Source organism: Aotus nancymaae, unplaced genomic scaffold (assembly GCF_030222135.1).
Source record: "Aotus nancymaae isolate 86718 unplaced genomic scaffold, 86718_ANA_hifiasm-v0.15.2.pri h1tg000011l, whole genome shotgun sequence".
In the NCBI taxonomy this organism is placed as follows: Eukaryota; Metazoa; Chordata; class Mammalia; order Primates; family Aotidae; genus Aotus; species Aotus nancymaae.
This window is the reverse complement of record NW_026988422.1, coordinates 44963435-44982730: the sequence shown is the minus strand read 5'-3', so window position 1 is coordinate 44982730 and position 19296 is coordinate 44963435. Positions and strand designations below refer to the sequence as shown.

The 19296-nt window shown below is 39.8% G+C and overlaps 1 protein-coding gene across 1 annotated transcript in view; it reads right to left on the bottom strand.

Annotated features, from left to right (window-relative positions):
• Window positions 1-17840: 17840 nt before the first annotated feature.
• Window positions 17841-19296, bottom strand: part of SLC38A6 (solute carrier family 38 member 6) — a 138392-nt gene continuing 136936 nt past the window's right edge. Inside the window, exon 18 of the transcript XR_010342051.1 lies at window positions 17841-17856. The gene's annotated coding sequence lies outside the window, so the exon portion shown is untranslated. The remainder of the gene's footprint in view (window positions 17857-19296) is intronic.

Genomic DNA, 19296 nt, shown 5'->3' with positions numbered 1-19296 from the left:
ATGTCTTTAACTCTCACACTAATAACACAAGTGACCCCATTTCCTCTGCTGTCTTCAAACCACTATCCATGCCATTTTCCCTTCAGTTTGCCTTTGGTGAGAAAAAAATATTCTCCCAGAAATGTGACTCAGAAGTAATCAATGTAAATGTCATCCAAGGCCATGGGGAATTTCTTGGCCATGAATCACATCCCCTGTGCTGAGAACCTGGGTTACAGTCAAGGCAGAAAGTCTCAAAACCAACACCCAGAGACTCCCCCTTCCTCCCCAGCCCCATGCCCATTGGCTGCAGGAATTTCTCCTCGTCCTTCTTTGTTGTGGCTGAGCTTGGCCATACTGGGTGAAGGCTCATGCAGGCTTGTTTCCCTTTCCAGCTCGGTTCTGTGACTGTTGCAATAGACTTCAGCACCCGGCAGGAAGTGCCTGGCTCATCTCTGCTCCAGCGGCTGTGGCTGCCTCTGTGGATGGAGGACTGAGAGACACAACCCATGGCCAGTTTTCAGCACAGGCTGAGGGCCAGGGCACCTCACATTTTCCATGCCAGCTGGAAACAGCACATGAAAGGTACAGGTTAGGAAGGAGCTCTGGCTGGTGAGTTCAAAGGCCCCATTCATGAAGTTAAAAAAAAGAAAACTTTCAGTATTGAGATTGCTCTGCCTTCTTTGTTCTTTCTCTTTTCCTCTCAAGTTTGTAGAGCAGGTCCCAGTGCATGAATTTGAAAATAAGAGAAAGAGAAAGACAGGAAGGGGTGGGGGGAGGAAGGGAGCCTAAAGCTCATCAAAACATACACAAAGGTGACACTCACGCATACACTACCAAAGTGGAAGGGAACTACATCCGTACCCACACATAACAGGCAGTGACAAGTTGAGAAATTGTTATCCAGGTCATGGGAAGGTCATTGACAAGTTTTTCAGGTCTCCAGTAAGTAGGATTGGGGCAGACTATGCATCTAGCAACCTTGAATGAGAGAAGCAGGAAGGCACAGGGGTAAGTGAGTGAGCTCGGAGCCAGTCTGTTTGGCGTTCCAATTGTAGGAAGCAAACGAAATAAACCACATAAAAAAGAGTCATCCTGGCACATGATGGGCCCTCAACAAATGCTGCTGAAAGTAATGAATGAGTATGTGAAGTGCTTCTCAGAGGCCCGGGATATGGAGGGGTGCTCACTGAATAGCAGCAGCAGGAGTAGTCATGCTTGAGCCCAGTGTTGGAATCCCTTCCTGTAGCTTGGCTGGGTTTGACTGGCAGCAGTCGGGACACCACAGGACTAGGGGAAAGAGGAGGATCCACTACACTCAGAGCATCTGCTCTGCCGGTGAGCAAGGCTGATGACACAGATTGCAAGGGCAGTGACAGGAACAGTGAAGGGTCACTATCTTCAGAAAAGGCCATGTCTAAATGGGTGCAAACCTAGCCGATCCCCTCCAAAAGAAGGCTCCCAGCTGCTCTGACCGGGGACTTTCTCTGCCAGCACCCACAGGATGGAGGAACAATTTTCCTTTATCCTATGCCTGCAGCACAGCACAGCAGAGACAGATCCTCCTGTTTCAAAGGCAAACCTTGAAATTTATAGTGCCCTCTACCTGAAGAAAGTTAGTTTAAAAATCCAAACATGGCAGAAAGTCAAAGCTGGTAGAGAATTTGAACATTACCCAGGTAACCCCGCATTCACTGAGGCTCTGCATTACTCAAAAAACCCACCTGGAAGCTGGGCGCGGTGGCTGTAATTTCAACACTTTGGGAGGCTGAGGTAGATGGATCACCTGAGGTCAGGAGTTTAAGACTAGCCTGGCCAACATGGTGAAACCCTGCATCTAGTAAAAATACAAAAATTAGCTGGGTGTGGTGGTAGTCACTTGTAATCCCAGCAACTTGGGAGGCTGAGGCAGGAGAATCGCTTGAATCCAGGAGGTAGAGATTGCAGTGAGCCAAGATAGTGCCATTGCACTCCAGCCTGGGTGACAAGAGCGAAACTCCATCTCAAAAAAACAAAAAACAAACAAACAAACAAAACACCTCAAACTACTTTAAGCAAAAAAAAAAAATTCCCTGGCTCGCAAACCCAAACTTGCAGAAGACAATGAGTAGAACTGGCTTTAGGAATTAGCAGGATCAGGGACTTAAATGTGGTCAGAACGCTTATCTTAACATAGCATTCCTCAGCTTCAGTTTTTTTTGTCTGTATAATGGGAATATTAACTTTCCTATCTACCTCCTAGAATTATTATCATGATCAAATGAGAAAATGCATGAACAGAGGTACATAAACAGTTGGCTATAACACTTGTTTTTAAAATACACATTTGTTCTGATTGAACTAATGTATTAGGGGACAATGTGAACATAATTCGAGTTTCTCACAAGCAATTTTATCTGCAAGAGAAAACTAGATTAACATAGAAGACTGCACCCAGCTGAAATGAGCCTTGTCAGGATTCACAAAATGCCACATGCACACAGGCCACGCATCTGCCCTACTACCTTGCAGATGTGTTATTCTAACTAATCTACTTATCCCAACCAACTGAGTTATCCTATGAGGTTATGTTTTCCTATTCTTTCACATTTGTGAACTGTTGTGTATTAAAAAGAATTCATTTAATGTTTTAAACATGTCTAAGCATCTCAAGCAGGGCATGGGAAAGTAAAGCTTTGCATATTGAGAGGGAAATTGAAGTAAAAAAGCATTTTGAGAGAATCAAGAGAACTTGTTCTATTTCTCAGGGAACAGACCATGGAAATAAAAGAAATGTCTGTAGATGGAATAAGTTCAAGTGCTGGGAAATCAGTAAGAATGAGGCATGAAGACATAGAAGAGATGGAAAGATGAGCATTGTTAAAACTGAAAACCAGTGAAAAATGAGGGCAAACAACCTCTTTCACAAAGAGAAACCACTATCTACATGCAAAGACCTTAATGGAAATTGTCAAATTCTGCAGAAATGGCACCTTTTGTACTATGAGGGGCTGATTTGGCGATTTCAAATATCACCACAATTTCCAAATACTTCAGGTATTGGGTGAAGTCCCCAAGTATGGATGAGAAAACTGCAAAAGAATTTCCAGCAGGGGTACAGAAATTAACTAAAGAAGAAAACTCTACCTTTTCAAATCTTCAATTTGGATGAAACAGATCATCATTACAAATGCATGCTTCAAATGGCCTATATTTCAGGATTTTAAGGCTGCAAAAAATAAAAAATGTTTACAATCTTCCTTCTACCACTTCATCATAACACAAGCAGCAGCCCTCTCAGCACCTTCTTCCATTAGCAAATTTCAGGTCTTTTTAAAGATAAAGTACCATATTTATTGTAGTATTAACATATTTTTGGGGGGCCAGGAGTGGTGGCTCACGCCTGTAATCCCAGCACTTTGGGAGGCTGAGGCGGGTGGATCACCTGAGGTCAGGAGTTCGACACCAGCCAACATGGAGAAACCCCATCTCTATTAAAAAAAAAAAAAAAAAAAGGAAAAAACAAACAAACATATTTTTTCATTATTTAAAATGCACAAAACTGTGCCACCATTTTTATTAAGTTTCTGTCTTTTTTATATTACCAACAAAGTGTTTAGGTATTGTCCCCCTGATCTGCTCTTTCTCTAAGGCCTGTGGTTTTTATTGTGCAATTTTGCATAACGCAGTGAGTTTTAGGAATGCATCTATCATGTTATAGCAGAACTGACTGTACTGTAAGGCAATATATAAAAGTATGAGAATGTTACTATCTGGATCTTTTAATTCCCACACGTCTCTCCCTCAGCCATGGTTTGGTGACCACAGGCTACAGGTGTGAACCCATAAATTAAATCTGCCACTCCCCCCTGGGCCCCAGGACCAGAACCTCTCAAACTCCTCTTGACCCCTATAGGCCCTCAGGGCCGAATCAAATTTCTTGACAACTCTATACTGTGCAGCTACTTTTGATGGACCCTCCAGAAATCCCTTGTCTTTTTTTAATCTTCAACTCCATTGATCTTGTCCTTTCTTACTTGAGGCTACCTGCTAGACCTTGTATCTCTGTTGTGGTTCTGAGTGTTTGCTTTCCATTGAACAAGTGCCTCCCGGCTTCCCCTCATCAGATGGTGCTGACTGAGCTGACAGGACTTCATTGAAGCTGGCACTGTTTCAGGTGAGAGCAGCCATTGAAAGCTAGCATAGCTCTTGTGTGACACAGACACACACTCTCAGAAGGAGACTCAGTGGTGTGCTGGACAGCCTCTAAGCTATCGTTGGGCTGTTCTGGAAGGCTTGGCTCTCCTGCAGGACTCCGTAGGTCTGTGTCTGCAAAAGCAACCTGAAACCAGCCCTGCATGAGGTAAGAAGAATGGGATGGAAATCAGGCCTGTAGCTACCTAGAAAACCACATTTTAATGGCTGCCATTTAAGGACCGCTTTTCCTGGGGAATTTTATTATTCTTTCCTGACTGCCTAACACATGTCAGAATTTGGAAAGTTAAGGAAATACCCCACTGGGTAAGCTTTAAAATGCAAGTTTCTAGCTCTTCCTGTTTCTAAACTCCAGTAGCTTTGTCTACATAAGAACACCACTGTGTGGCTCAGTAAAGACAACCCCAGAATGAAAGGTGTAAATTATGTCACTCAGTGAAGTAGAAACTTACAAAACGTTTTAGTACCAAAGAGTCTAAAGGCTGAGATCAACAGAATTCTCGGAAATCTGACAGACATCCTTTAACCCTTTAAGTTCAGCTGAATTGTGCATGGCTTAGGAATGGTTTTCAGAGGGATAACATTGAATTTGATTAGCAATTAGGAGAATTGCACTTTATTCCAAATTCATCTCCTGACATGTTAGCATTTGCATATTTCAGCTCCAAATCACAGACCTCAATAACATAATGCTAAACAGTATCTAAAACCAAAGTGAAAAGACACTGTGTTTTAGTTATTTTCTGTTGCTGTAACAGAATTCCACAGACTGAGTCAGGAAAATAAGTTTATTCAGCTCATGATTCTGGAGGCTGAAAAATCCAAAAACATGGTGTCAGCATCTAGGGAGAGTCATCCCATGGTGGAAGAGCAGAAGGCAGAAGTGAGCCTACGACGACACAAAGAGAGGAAGGGGACTGACCTTGTCAGGAACCCACTCTCATGATAACTAACCCATTTATTCAACAATGGCATTGATCCATTCATTGCCAATTGTCTACCAAAGGCCCCATCTCTTAACTCTGCTATGGTGGCAACCAAGTTTCCAACGCATAACACATTCCAACTATAGTACACTGTTTATAGCCTCAGGAATGTGTGTGTGTTGGGAAGGGTGGTTGTGGAGATACATTTAAGGAAGAAGTACATTCTTTTAAAATGAGGCCAGACATCCACAATGAAGGTCAGGGATTTGCCTATTGTATTAGTCCATACTTACATTGCTATAAAGAACTACCCGAGACTGGCTAATTCATTAAAAAAAAAAAGTTTAATTGGCTCATGATTCTGCGGGCTGTACAGGCTTATGCTTCTGGGGAACCTCAGAAAACTTACAATCATGGTAAAGGTGAAGGGGAAGTAAAGAAAAAGCAGGTACATATTCAGATGGCCATCAGAGAGCAAAGGGGAAGGTGCTACATACTTTCAAACAACCAGATCTCATGAGAACTCTATCACAAGAGAGCACTAGAGGGACGGTGCTAAACCATTAGAAACCAGTCCTATGATCTAATTCTCTCTCACCAGGCCCCACCTGCAACACTCAGGATCACAATTCAACATGACATTTGGGTGAGGACACAGCCAAAACATATCACCTAGCGATGTTCTTGCTTGGAAAAATAGTGGAGTCCTATATGTAAGAGTGAGCTTTGCTGCCAGGCTGCCTGGGTTTGATTCTTGGCCCTGACATCAACAAATCACCTGATTGTCATGAAGTCACTTTCTGTCCTCTTTCCTTAACTGTAAAATAAACATAGTAACACCTGACTCATAGATCACCATAAAAAATCCAATGGAGAGTTCATGAAAACACCAGGTATATAGTAAGCACTCAGTGAATGTCAGCTATTTTTAACCATATCAACTTGCCTTTTGAATAGTCTGTAATAATGTGTAGTTTCACTCAAAATATTCACCATGGTGAATTATTTTAACACTTCACATTGTTATTATTATAGACGTGGTGAATCCCTTCTTATTCACGTAAAAGGTACAGTACTCCTAATAATAGTACCTTCCCAAGTGAGTTATAAAGATGAAATGAGTTAATACATGGACCTGGTTCATAGTGGGCACTCAATAAGTGGTACCTGTTATCGACCATCTAACTGTTTGTGACTAGAATAATGTGGAAAAACCCTAAAAAATATCGGTTGTTCTTCTTTTATGAAAGGTGCAGCCTTCAGCCTTTTCTCCCTATTTGGATCCAAGTACAGATTTCGGTTCTGATAAATGACTTATTTTAGCCTGAGTTCATGAGGTCATACTGGAAAGAATCACAGCTGAATGCTGGTTGATTGTGTCAAAAGAAGAGAAAAAACACACAAAGTCCACAAAATTATGGAAAATACACCAGTACTTCTATTAATTTGCTGGTCCCCTCCCTCCCTTCTTCAAGGTGCCAGCACCCTTCACTCATGGGGACAAGAATGTTCTAGAGTCTGCTCCTAGCAGCCTGCCAGAGTTGACTTTGCACATTTCTTCCCAACTCCTCTTTCAGTGACACCTCTTACAGGTCGGTAGCCTGAAATTGGCAATAGTAGGAATATTTACTCCATGAAAATTGGCCAAGGCTATGAATCAGGAATTTTTTAAAAGCCATTTATAAAAGATATTTTAGCACACATTGCAGGATGGTGTCAGAAAATTAGTTTCTTCTTGAACAAACCCTTTTTCCAGAGATTTTCCACAGACTAGGAACTGTCTGCCTCCTCAGCTGCTGGTTTATCTGTGGGAGCCAATTATCATCTGGTCCTCTGCAGAGCTGAGGTCTTCCAGATGCGCTGCCCACGTTTTCTCCAGGAGATAAGGAGGCAGAAGGACCTGCTTGCTTTTGCCACTTTATCCCCTCAGTCACCGCACTATCATCACACAAACTGCAAAGACACAGGCAGATTTCTTTCTTTCTTTCTTTCTTTTTTTTGAGACGGAGTTTCGCTCTTGTTACCCAGGCTGGAGTGCAGTGGCGCGATCTCGGCTCACCGCAACCTCCGCCTCCTGGGTTCAGGCAATTCTCCTGCCTCAGCCTCCTGAGTAGCTGGGATTACAGGCACGTGCCACCATGCCCAGCTAATTTTTTGTATTTTTAGTAGAGATGGGGTGTCACCATGTTGACCAGGATGGTCTCGATCTCTTGACCTCGTGATCCACCCGCCTCGGCCTCCCAAAGTGCTGGGATTACAGGCGTGAGCCACCGCGCCCGGCCGTAGGCAGATTTCTTTTCTGGTGGGTTGGTATACTTTCAGAAAGAAATTATAGCACAGGAGGGACAAAGGCTGAAACTGAAGTAAATTTACACTTTATGGGTCCAGAGCCCATTCCCAGAGAGAAAACAACATCCCTTCCCTGGGAAAACTCCACCTACCTGTACTCATGGGAAGAGATCTTATTCCTGGGATGCTTACTAAGAGCTGCAGTTAATGAATCCCTCCCCTGAAATCTTTAGCAGGGTGAACATGAGTGTTTATTGACACTTTTAGCTTGGGAGACAATGAGAACATGAAGGACTATCTATAATTTCATGGGTCAGGGTGGACATGTTTCCTCGAGTTCAAGTTTATTTTGCACCATTCCCAATTGCTGTACTAGTTGACTTCTTAAAGTAAGTACACCTCCACAAGACAAACATTAATTTTCTCAGATTGTACCAATATAATAATACAATCTAAACCAATGATTCTCAACTCCGATTGTACCTACGAATCACCCAGAGAGTTGCTTTTTTAAAATGCTGATGCCTGGACTCCACTCAGGGTTGGGTTTGGGACCAGCCATTGTTATTTTTTAAGGCTTCCCAGGTGAATCTAATGTGCAGCCAGATTTGGAAACCACCAGTCTAAATCCAAGGTGGGGAATGAGCAGTTTCCTAATCAGTAGGCTTGGTCTCAGAATTGGGCCTTTGTTTTCATGTCAAATAATTGGTCTTTTAAAAATTCCTTTGATTCAGTAGTCCTCCTCTGATGAAGTGTCAGGCAGGAAAGAGAAGAGGTAGATTACCCGTCCTTCCAACATGCACAGTTCACTTAGTCATTAATCTTTCCACTTTACCTAGTGATTCAGACATAAACACGAACTTTTAAACTCCCAAAAGGTAGCACAGCTGATCAGTTTGAGTTTTATCTCTTTTCTTGACTTTTCCCCTTTGAGGTCCTAATTATCAAAATTACAAAGAGAACCAGTAGATAAGTATGAGAGGAGTCTAAGTAAAAAAAACAACAACAAAAACAAAAACAAAGAGAACCAGTAGATAAATATGAGAGAAGTCTAAGAAAAACAAAAACAAAGAAAACCAGAAGAAAAGAGTAGAAAAAATCTTTGAAGACCCCATTAATTAACTATTCATTGCCTTGTAACTGTCCTTCACTGTCTGCCCTTGGCTGGACACGCAGGGATTTTCATCCCAGTAACTGACATGTCATTGAACAAGGGCACCCCAAACCAAATTTTCCCTGTCCTATTTCCATTTACAACTGCCTCTGGAAGTTTCTGTAGCCATTCATCCCAAACCAGTAGGAATTTCTCCTCCTAAGACCTTGGCCTTACATTCATTGATTTCTTCACTGAGTCCATTGAGGTCCTTCAGTGGCCTCCATCCCCTCCCATGACCAGAACAGTCCAGACTCAGAGAGAGGCTTCCCTTCATAGGTAACTGCATGAGGGGAGAGAAAGAGTTTCTCCCAAAAAGCCTGAATTACTGTGGAGATATCCTACTGAGGTGGCCCAGAGTAGAAAGAGCCAGAGCTGGGTTGGAGCAGAGTCTGGAGACAGGACAGAAATTGAAAATGAAGAATAAGTGGAGCTGAAAAGGGAACCATTTGCTACATTCAAGATGGGATCCATTCACATTGATGTCAAACAGAGTTTCCTAACTCAGCTAGAGGACACAGGATCTGGTTGTGGGTGGCAGAGGAGAACCAGGTATCAAAAGAAGACTTGGAGACTGGCCCAGTGTAGATTTGGACTGGTCTCAGCTCTCAACAGAATCTCTCATCTCTCTGAAAACTGATTTCATTTCCAGGAAAAAAAATTCTGAAAACTATCCTGTTAGTGTGACAGGTGAGGTATAAATAATGAAAAAAGATTCACATTTGTGGAGATAAATTCAAGTGTTTTGTTTCCCATGTAAAATTTAAACAAAACACTCAACAGAAAAAAAAAAAAATTTCCATTTGGACTGCAGCCTAGGTTCCCCAAATGTTTTGAAATGGTTTGCCAGATATTTAAACCCAGCCCAAAGTATGTTTGGCTAGTACTTCCTTATTGAAATTTTGGGTAAATTTGAGGGAAGGTGTATCCATATATTTCTGATTCATTTGCATTCAACTCATGAAACCAATATTTAGATGCCACTTCATTTCAAGAAATCTTTACAGAACTAAAAACAAGGAAGTTCTAACAAATTTAAACATCAAACTGTTCTTACTGGTGGGATTCACCTAGACTGAAGAGATTGAATGAATTCTAAACTTGGCAAAATATAACCCCCTCCCCTCTGTACCAGACCTATTCTGTCATTTACAGAAGGCCATGAAGTTGTGCTTTTAGGAGAATATTTTTACTGTATTTTTGATTTGCATACAAAGCTTTGTTCATACTGAACCAGAGAAGAAACTTTAAAAGTATGAAAAGTTTCTGTTCTCTGTGTTTTGGTTCCAATTTCAATTTCTCATGGAATTCTATGGCACAGGACCAATCCTCTCATTACTAGAGCTCAGGTCTCTTGAGGAAGAGATAGTCCTAGCATATGTGACTCTCAGAGGAATACAGTGAAGGGTTTTATTCATTGACTACAGTGTCTGCAATGACAATAATTTATTTTTCCATAAATTGTAGTGATCATGTGAATGGTTTATTACATTTAAAGAGAAAGTGTATGAAATCCCTAAATGGCTTTTCATGAGAGCTTATTAATTTCTTTTTTGTCTTTCGTCATTCAGCTTTTCTACTGAGAAAGAATAATATATGAATGCTGGCATTGCAAATACTCAGGAGTTTAAAAAAAGATCACTAAAGATTGACCAGATGACCAAAACTTTTAAATCCTTGACTTTTAAAGTCTCTTGGTCACTACAAGAGATCCAAGCACAAAAGCATTAGACTTAAGTTCAAGAGGTAATATGCAATGAAATCAGAGTACCAGCCAAAGGTGGGAACAAAAGGGGACATAAATGTGGATATGAAGTAACAAATTCTTTATTGAAGGAGTTCTTTTTAGCTCCAACAATGGATAGGTTCTATTATAATCAAATCCATCAAATCCTTTATAGCTGATTGATCTCATTTAAAAAAAATTTTTTTTTTTTTTTTTTTTTTTTGAGACAGAGTCTCACTCTGTTTCCAGGCTGGAGTACAGTGGCACGATCTCAGCTCACTGCAACCTCCGCCTCCCAGGTTCAAGCGATTCTCCTGCCTCGGCCTCCCAAATAGCTGGGACTACAGGTGCTCACTACCACGCCCAGCTAATTTTTGTATTTTCAGTAGAGACAGGGTTTCACCATGTTGGTCAGGCTCATCTCGAATTCCTGACCTCGTGATCTGCCCACCTTGGCCTCCCAAAGTACTGGGATTACAGGCGTGAGCCACCGAGCCCAGCCAATTCCATTAATCTCAATCACTCAAATTCTTCATATTTCCCTGCATCCACACGGTATCATGTCATGTGACTTTGTAGGGCCTTACCACTCTGGAATAAAGTCCCAAACCTACTTTTAAAAAAAAATTAGTTATGAAAATTTATAATTTTATTGAGTTATAATTTGTATACAATAAAATTCACCGATTTTTAAATGTATAGTTTGATGAGTGTATGCAGTTGTATAATCACCACCACAATCAAGATATAGAACATTTCCATCACTCAAAAAGGTATTCGTATGACTCTGTGTAGCTAATCTCATTTCATCATCTCCAGCCTCAGGCAAAGACTAATCTCGTTTTTGTTACTATATAGTGCTTTGCTTTTCCTAGAATTTCATATAAATTGAAACATACAGCATACACTCTTCCATATCTGGCTTCTTTTTCATTTAGTATAATGCCTTTAAGATTCACCATGTTATTGCATGTATCAGTAGCTTACTTCTTTTTGTTATTGAGAAGTATTCCATTATAAGGAAATATTATAATTTGTATATACATTAATAAACAAATTTGATATTTGAACTGTTTTCAGCTTTTAGCTACTGTAGATGAAATTGCTATAACATTTATGTACATAGCTTTGTGAGAATACATGTTTTTATTTCTCTAATGTAAATATCTAAGAATTGGATTACTGGGTCATATGATAAGTGTATATTAAATTTTATAAGAGCTTTTAAACCGTTTTTCAAAGAACTGCACCATTTCACATTTCCCATTAGTAATGTACGAGAGTTCCGGGTGCTCTGTGTAGTGTTACAAACATTTTTAATTCAAGCCATTCTAATGCATGTAATGATACCTCACTGTGTCTTTAATTTCTGTTTCCCTAATGATGAATGATGTTGAGCATTTTTTATGTCCTTACTTAGCATTTGGATATCCTCTTTGGTGAACTGGCAGTTCAAATCATTTGCCCATTTGTTACTCATTTATTATTTGAAACTCATTCAAAAAGAAATGGATAGTAACTCATTATCAGTTAAAGAAATTAGATTTGTACTTATCCTTCTCACAAAGAAGGATCTGATGGATTCAGTGGTGAACTTAACATTAAGGTATAACTATTACCAATTCAACTGGGAATACTTCCCAATTCATTTTGAGTCCAGCTTTACCCTGATATCAAATCCAAAGACATTACAGGAAAAGAAAACCAAAAATCTGTTTCCCTCATGACATAGCCCCCCCATCCAAATTTAACAGATTTGAACAAATCAAATTCAATAATATATAAAAAAGTTAATATATCATGACCAAGTGGTTGGTATTTGTCTCAGAATGTAAGGTTGGTTATATGCTAAAAAGATTAGTGTAATTTATCATATTAACAGACTGAAAAAGTAAAATTGACTAATTATCTCAATAGAAGTACATAAAGCATTTGACAAAATTCAATACCCAACCATGATAAAAGCTCAGCAAACTAGGAACAGATGGGAATTTCTTCATTCTGATGAAAAGTCAGGTATGAAGACCTACAGGTAACATTATAGTTAGTGGTAAAAGACTGAATGCTTTCCTCTAGGATTACGTCCTGTCTTACTACTCTTACTACTTGAATTCATCATTGTACTGGAGATCCTGGGAATGGGGTGGAGGTGGGGGGTAGGGTGGAGGCAGGAGGTGGAGAAAGCATAGCGAGTGGACAAGAGGAAGTAAAACAGTCTTCATCTGCAGGCAGCATGATTATCTACGTGGAAAATCCTGAAGCATTCTCAAAAAAGTTATAAGAATGAATAAGTGAGTTTAGAAAAGTTGAAGAATGCAAGTTTATTAAACAAAGATGAATTGTATCCTTTTAAGTCACTGCATTAAGGTTCTCTAGAGGGACAGAACTAATAGGATAGATGTATATATAAAGGGGAGTTTATTAAGGAATACTGACTTAACACGATCACAAGGTCCCACAATAGGCCATCTGCAAGCTGAGGAACAAGAAAGCCAGTTCAAGTCCCAAAGCTGAAGAACTTGGAGTCTGATGTTCAAGGGCAGGAAGCATCCAGCATGAAAGAAAGACGTAATTTGGGAGGCTAAGCCAGTCTAGTGTTTTCACGTTCTTCTACCTGCTTTTATTCTGGCCATGCTGGCAGCTGATTAGATTGTTCCCACCCAGATTAAGGGTGAATGTGCCTTTCCCAGTCCACTAACTCAAATATTAATCTCCTTTGGCAACACCCTCACAGACACATCCAAGAACAATACTTTGCATCCTTCGATCCAAGTTGACACTCAGTATTAACCATAACAGTCACAAAGAATTAGGACTCGAGAATTTAAAATATAACATTTACAATGGCATCTAAAAAGATGAAAATATTTAGATATAAATTTAACAAAATGTATGCAACATCTGAAATTGAAGAAAGACTTAATAGAGAGATAGTCCATATTTATGGGTCAGAAAACTCAATAATATTAAAATCTCAGTTCTTCCCAAATCTATTGACTCAACGCAATCCAAATCAATATTCTAACAGATTTTTTTGTAGAAATTGATAGTTATTTAAACATTTTTATTAACATGCAAAAGAACTAAAATTCTCAAAATTATTTTGAAAAAGAACAAAGTTGGAGGAATTACACTGCCTGATTTTAAGATCTGCCACAAAGCTACATAATTAGGGCAGTGTGGTGTTGGACAGACAGATAGATCCACAGAACCAAATGGAGGCCTAGAAATAGATCCTCACATGTATTGTCAATTGATTTTCAGTGAAGGTGCCAATGTAATTCCACAGGGAAAGGAAAGTCTTTCCAAAAAGCCACTGGAGATTCATAAGAAAATAAAATGATTCTTTACCCTGATCTCATACCTTATACACAATTTATTTACATAAATGGATAATAGAGCTAACTGAAGGAGCTAAACTACAAAGCTTCTAGAAGAAAATATGGTTTTAAAAATTGAACTGGGTTAACACAAAGATGTTTTTATACAAGATACAAAATCTTACAAACATTGAAAAATAAAAATTAATTAACTAGACTTCTTTAAAATTATAAACTTTAGCTCTTCAAAAATCACTGTTAAGAAAATGAAAAGGCAAGCCACAGAGTTGGAGAAAAATACTTATAAAACATGTATATTATAAAAGATTATAGCTAGAATATATAAAGAACTCTTGAAGCTATTCAAACAGGTGTGTAATTGTATCTGATTGGGGTTTTAATCTGTTTTTCCTAATGATGAATGGTAGTAAGTTTTTTTTTTGGCGGGGGGTAGTGGGGATCTGTTTCTGTTTTGTTCTGTTCTGTTTTTAACCACCCATATCTTACCTTTGGTAAAGTGTTTGTTCAATTCAAATCATTTGCCTATTCTTTTTATTGGGGTGTTTCCCCTTAAATTTCTTTTCTTTCCTTTCTCTCTTTTTCTTTTTTTTTTTGAGACAGGGTCTCTCTCTGTTGGCCAGACTGTAGTGTAGCTGCAGCAGAGCTATCTTAACTCACTTCAACCTCTGCCTCCTGGTTCAAGTGATTCTCATGTCTCAGCCTCCTGAGTAGCTGGGATCACAGGTATGCACCACCATGTCCAGCTAATTTTTTGTATTTTTAGTAGAGATGGGGTTTTACCATGTTGGCCAGGCTGGTCTCAAACTCCTGGCCTCAGTCAATCCACCCACCTTGGCCTCCCAAAGTGCTGGGATTACAGGTGTGAGCCACCACACCCAGCCCCCTTGTATGTCTTTTAATGTCTGTTGGATCTGTAGTGCTGTCTTCTCTTTCATGCAAGATATTGGTGATTTTGGTTTTCTGTTTTTTTAAATCAGTCTCACTAAAGGTAGATCCATTTTATTAATTCTGTCAAAGAACCAGTTCTTAGTTTTAATTTGTCTTTTTCTTCCATTTTGTTTCACTTATTTATGCTCTCATTTTTATTATTTCCTTCATTTTTATTTTTTAGAGGTTTAGTTTGCTTTTCTTTTTCTAGTTTCATAAGGAGGAAGGTGAGGTCACTGATGTGAGATCTTCCCTCTTTTCTAATTTATGCATTAAATATTACAAATTTCTCTTCAGTCATTGTACTGGTTGACTTGTGAGTTTTGATATGTTGTGTTTTCATTACCATTCATTTAAAAATACTTTCTAATTGTCCTTACAATTTCTTCTTTGATCCATGAAATATTTAGCAGTGAGGGGAGTTTTTGTTTTTTGTTTTGTTTCTTGTTTGTTTGTTTTTGAGACAGGGTCTCATTCTGTCAGCCAAGCTAGATGGCAGTGGTGTGATCATAGCTCACTGTTGCCTTGAGCTTATGGGCTTAAGTGATCCCCCCACCTCAGTCTCCTGAGTAGCTTAGACCACAGACATATACCACCACACCTGGCTCATTAAGAAATTTATTTACTTTATTTTTTGTAGAGATGAGTTTTTGCTATGCTGTCCAAGCTGTCTCAAACTCCTGGGCTCAAGCAATCTTCCCATCTCAGCCTTCCAAAGTGCTGGTATTACAGGCATGAGCCATTGCCCCTGGCCAGAAGTGAGTGTCTAAGTTTCCAAATATTTGAGAATTTTCTAATATCTTTTTGTTTAGAGCTCAATTTTTGTGGTCAGAGAATAATAGTATATGATTTAAATATTTTAAAACTTATTGAGACATGTTTTACAGCCTAGGATGTGATCTTTCTTTGTAGATATCTCATGTCCCCTTGAAAAGAACATGTATTTTGCTGGTGTTGGACAGCATGTTCTCTAAATGTCAATTAGGTCCACTGATTAATAGTGTTGTGCAAGGCTTCTATATTTTTACTAATTTTTGTCTACTTCTTCTGTCAATTTATTGAGAGATAAATATTGAAATTTCCTATATTTGTCTTTTTTCTTTTAGTTCTGATTCTTTATTTTTATTTTTAGAATTGGGTTTACAGCAAAGTTACAAAGATAGTACATAGAGTTGCCACGTGCACTGAACCCAGTTTCCCTGCTGTTAATATCTTACATTACTATAGTTCATTTGTTGCATGAAGGAACCAACAGGGCTTTTAACCAAATGCTACAGTTTATTCAATGTCATGATTTCTTTCTTGGTATCCTTTTTTGTTCCAAGATCTAAAACAGGATATTACATAACATTTAGTCATTAAATCTCCTTAGCCTCTTCTTGTCTATGACAGTTTCTCCAGACTTTGCTTGTTTTTAATGACCTTGACAGTTCTGAGGAGTTCTGGTCCAGTATTGTGTACACTGTCCCTCAATGTGGGTTTGTCTGATGTTTTCCTAATGGCTAGAGCGATGCTATGGGTTTGGGGAAGGAAGATCACAGAGGTGAAGTGCCATTCTCATCACATCATATCAAAGGTACACGCTGTCACTGACTTATCACTGATGAGGTTAACCTTGACTACTAGGCCAAGGCGGCATTTGCCAGGTTTCTGCACTGTAAAGTTACTTTTTCTCTCCTTTCCATACTTCACTCTTTGTAAGCAAGTCACTAAACACAGCCATACTCAAGGGAAGGCCGAAATATATATTATTTGGGATACTTCTACGAAGAGATTTGTCTCTTCTTTTTTATCTATTCTATCATTTTTATATCCATGTTGATTTAAGGGTATATATTTTATACTTTATGATATAATCCAATACCACATTATTTATTTTGTTGCTCAGGCTATTCCAAATTTGGCCATTGGGAGCTTTCTCAGCTTGGCTCCAATTCTATCAGGTTTTGATTCATGTTTTTTAAAGTTCTCTTATGAGGTTCATACATGTTTAGGACTATTATATTCTCCTACTGAATGTATTCCTCTCTCATTAAGAAATGTCTCTGTTTGTCTCTGGTATTATTTCTTCTGTGTGCATCAATATATTGAGTTCATGGATAGTCTGATTTAAAAACAAAAAAAAAAGCCCAGAAGGTTTCTGGAAGATCTTTTCCCTGATCAGTGTTATCCTGGTTATGTCAGTCTCGGGCTACAAAGCAATGCTTGAATCACCATCATATCAGACCTATTCAAAAAGAAATCCAGTTGGCAAGAAAGAGCTGGATGGCCTAAAAGTATTTTCAAACATCACAGTCTTGAATTTTCTCAAACCAACAGGAAATTAAAATTTATTGCAAACTCCTATATCAAGGCTCAGAAACCAGAATGAGTCAAAATATGAGATGATGAAATGTCAGGACTGATTTATGAGGTTTTGGTTCATGAACTCTTTGGTTACTCCCTATCTGTCTTTTTCTTTCTTCTTCTGTCTTTCTCAGTTTCTTCTAAACTTTTCGCAAAATATGTAAATCATCCCTGGCAGGGCCCATGATTTCTGCTTATATTGAGGATAGAAAATTGTCCAAATGCCCTTCTGCCATTCCTTCCTCTGTTCCTCATTCCTCCCTGCTTCTTTCTTTTCTTCTTTTCTCAATCTCTTTTCTTTCCCCCCTGGTTTTTTTTTGGGGGGGTGGGGGGGACGGAGTCTCTCTCTGTTGCCCAGGCTGGGGTGCAGTGGCATGATCTTGGCTCACTGCAACCTCTGCCTCCTGGGTTCAAGCGATTCTTCTGCCTCAGCCTCCTGAGTAGCTGGGACTACAGGTGAGTGGTACCATGCCCAGCTAATTTCTGTATTTTTAGTAGAGACCGGGTTTCACCATGTTGGTCAGGCTGGTCTCAAACTCCTGACCTAATGATTCACCTGCCTCAGCCTCTGAAAGTGCTGGGATTACAGGAGTAAGCCACTGTGCCTGGCCACCTCCCTGTTATTAAACATTTATTTATCAAGTGCTCACTATGCATAAAGTCTGGTAGTACAGTTGCTCTCAAACTTTCTGAATCATGATCAATACTAAGAAACACATTTTTATATCAAAACCCAAAACCCAGCTCTCTCTCACACACACACACAACCACACACATTTCACTAAACAACTCTCCTCTTGGCATATTATTCTGCTCAGGCTGCCATAATAAAATATAGAGTGGGTGGCTTAAACAGAAATGTGTTATCTTACAGTTTGGGAGGCTAGAAGTCCAAGATTCAGATCCTGCAGGGTAGGTTTCTGGTGAGGGCTCTCTTGTGGCTTGCAGACAGCCACCTTCTCACTCTCTTCACGTCTGTATATGAGTGAGAGAGAGAGAGAGAGAGAGAGAGAGAGAGAGAGAGAGAGAGAGAGCGAGCTCATGTTCTCTGGTATCTCTTCTTAGAACGATACTAATCCTATCAGATCCACCCCATGACTTCATTTAATCTTAATTGCTTCCTTATTCAAAATAGAGCTACACTGGGAGTTAGGGCTTCAAACTATGCATTTGTGGGTGAGGGACATATACATGCATTTCATAACGCTAGATACTTTGCAGTGAGACATTTTCTGTTCTATTCCATTCTGATTATTTTAATTGAATGTTGGTGACACCTGCTAAACTAATTTCATGAACTGCTACTGGGTCAGGGTCTATATTTGAAAAATGCTGCTGGGGAGAATATCAGGAATAAAAAGCAAAACTCCTACCCTCTAGAGGCTTACATTCTAATTGAGAGAGTAGGGCATGGCCTCCAACTGCAGCAACCTGTGGTACCATGAGACGTGCGTTTATCAAGAGCAGAGCAGAGTTTGCCTGGGATGACATGGAGATACTGAGTGGAGGAGGTGGGGTTTGAGTCAGGTCCTGGTGGGTGGGTAGACTGGGACCCACATTAAAACCATGTCCTTTGGACAGTTTGCCATGGGATGCACGTGTTCAGGATGCCTGCCCTACATCTGCAAACCCTCAGAGCCCTGCATAAATGTGAAAGGAGCGGATGTTGGGCTTCTTACCTCAGTAAGCAGCGTGTCTCCTGTGTGGGGGCAGCTACCTGAGTGGTGGGAATCAGTCCCGCCGACCTGGCCAGCCTGGCAGGGAGCCTGTCAGAGCCTCATAACTGTCCGGTGGAGCGGTATTGAAAAGTTCCTATGACTCTGTCTCAGAAGACTGACGTTATACCGCCAGGGCTACCACTGGGACAAGTGAATTTATAGGCCTCATCATCTTCACCTACTTGTGGACATTGCCAGACCAGAGCCTCAAATCTCCATACAATTTAGGACCATTCTGACATGAGTAGCAGGTTCAGGCCAAGAACAGCCCCACTCAGAAAATGTATGGGGTCGAAAACAGTAAGATCAACAACTATGGGTTTGAATGGCAACTCCAGCACAGTTGAGAGGCTTTCGGCAAGATGCCTACTCATTCCTCATTTCTCATCTGTAAGATAGGGTAGTATTAGCCCCAGCCTCATAGGGTCATTTGAGAATGGAGTGAATTAACATTTGGAAGTTGGTTAGAACAGTGTCTGGCGTAATACACGCTTATGAAATAGTATGTTAACTAAAGCCACCACTACTCTTTATTAAACCCTTTTTATAATGGCTACCGTGTTAATTGCCTGAGATATGTTATTTAATTTGATCCTCACATCAACACTATGAGGTAGGATAATTATCTTAAAGAAAAAGACATTAGGATCTAGCAAATTAAAAAAACTTCCCCACAGCAGGCAGCTTAGGTAAATGA